The sequence below is a fragment of the Sinocyclocheilus rhinocerous genome, unplaced genomic scaffold (assembly GCF_001515625.1).
Source record: "Sinocyclocheilus rhinocerous isolate Xijiao unplaced genomic scaffold, SAMN03320098_v1.1 scaffold1883, whole genome shotgun sequence".
NCBI lineage: Eukaryota > Metazoa > Chordata > Actinopteri > Cypriniformes > Cyprinidae > Sinocyclocheilus > Sinocyclocheilus rhinocerous.
Genome location: NW_015637558.1, coordinates 125454 through 127648, shown reverse-complemented (window position 1 = coordinate 127648; position 2195 = coordinate 125454).

Sequence of the window (2195 nt, the reverse complement as noted above, 5' to 3'; positions counted from 1 at the left end):
GAATTACAGCTGATCTTCATGAGGCAAGTCAAGTGACAGCTGATCTTCATGAATCAAGTCAAGTCACAGCTGATTGTCATGAATCAAGTCAAGTCACAGCTGTTCTTCATGAGTCAAGTCAAGTCACAGCTTCAATTCTTGAGTCAAGTCAAGTCACTGCTGATCTTCATAAGTCAAGTCAAGTCACAGCTTCCATTCCTGAGTCAAGTCAAGTCACAGCTGATCTGCCAGAGCCTTGTCACGTCACAGCTGATCTTCCAGAGTCTCGTCACGTCACAGCTGATCATCCAGAGTCACGTCACGTCACCGTCACGTCTCAGCTGTTCGTCCAGAGTCACGTCACGCCTCAGTTATTCATCCAGAGTCACGTCACATCACAGCTGACCTTCCAGAGTCTTGTCACATCACAGCTGATCATCTGGAGTCTTGTCACGTCCTGTCTGTTGCACCCAGATTATCAAGGTCAGTCCTTCGGTATCCCAGTCTGGTATCCAGTGTGAGGGATGCACCGCTGGTGTCTGCACACGTAGCTGGTATCCCCAAATCCACTCACTTTAGCCCTTCTGTTCCTGTACTGATTCCCCTGTCTGCAGCACTTCCCATGATGGGGATCGCTTTTTGGTGTGTTTGGGCAGCATACACTACCACAGAACTTCCAGCTTCAGCTCCTTGTATGGTGGTGGCGCCCAGCAATACACTTTCACCCCGTCATGTCACGGTCGAAGGAACCGTGGATGAACACTGTACCTGTTCTGTTAAGGAGGATATTAATGAACTCTACCCATTTCCTGATGTTACTACTGTAGAACCTCCAGAGGTGGCGTCATCTGCTGCAGAACCTCCAGAGGTGTCAGTGGTATCCACTTATAAACTCTCGTCCTGTTCTGTTCCGGCCAGGGAGGCCGTCTGTGATCCCTCTGCCTGTCCTATTACAGCAATGAAGGCTGTCTGTGATCCCTTTGCCAGTCCTGTAACGGCTATGGAGGCCGTCTGTCTCGTGTTGAACCAGCCATGGAGGCTGATTGTGAACTGTCCGTCCATCTAGTCGCAACAAATGAACCTGTTATTTGCCCCAATAGTCCAGTCACGACCCCAGAAACCTTATCTAAGCTTCCTGTAGGCTCTAGTGGCCTTGTCACAGCCCAAAGACCCGCCTTTGAACTTTTAACCCTGTCACTGCCATAGAGAACTTCTGAACTTCTTGTGGTCCCTGCCTCGGTCCCTGAGACCATGAATGTACTGCCTGTGTTGTCTGTCTCTGCTTTCCCTAGGCCCCAGTCTCTGCCATGGGTCCCGGCCCCGTCTGCTCCGTCCTGGTGGGTTCCTGATCGGTCTGCTCCGCCGTGGAGGTCTTTTGCTCCGCACTGGTGGGCTTCTGCTCTGTCTGCTCCACCCTGGTGGGCTTCTGTCCCGTCTGCTCCGCCCTGGTGGGTTCCTGCTCTGTCTGCTCCGCCGTGGAGGTCTTCTGCTCCACCCTGGTGGGCTTCTGCTCCGCCTGCTCTGCCCTGGTGGGCCTCTGTCCCATCTGCTCCGCCCTGGTGGGCTTCTGTCCCGTCTGCTCCGGCCTGGTGGGTTCCTGCTCTGTCTGCTCCGCCGTGGAGGTCTTCTTCTCCGCCCTGGTGGGTTTCTGCTCTGCCCTGGTGGGCCTCTGTCCCGTCTGCTCCGACCCTGGAGGGCTTCTGTCCCATCTGCTCCGGCCATGGTGGTCTTCTGCTCCTCCGTGGTGGTCTCACTCTGGTGGGCCAATGCTCCGTCTGCTCTGTCGTGGTGGTCTTTGGCTATGCTCTGCTGGTCTTCTGTCCCGTCTGCTCCGCTCTGGTGGGTTCCTGCTCTGTCTGCTCCGCCGTGGAGGTCTTCTGCTCCACCCTGGTGGGCTTCTGCTCCGCCTGCTCTGCCCTGGTGGGCTTCTGTCCCATCTGCTTCGTTGTGGTCTTCTGCTCTGTCTGCTCTGGCCTGGTGATCTTCTGTCCTGTTCTGGTGGCTCTGCCGTGGGGATCTTCGGACCCGTCTGCTCAGCCGTGGTGGTACTCAGCTCCACGTGCTCTGCCGGCCCCACTCTGGCTCCCTGCATAGCCGGCTCCATCATGGGTTCCTGCTTCGCCGGTTCTGCCTTGGTGCTCTGCTCTGCAAACTCTGCCTCAATCCCCGGTCTCTCCACTTCCACGTGGACCTGGCCCTCCATCCCTCCCCCTGTT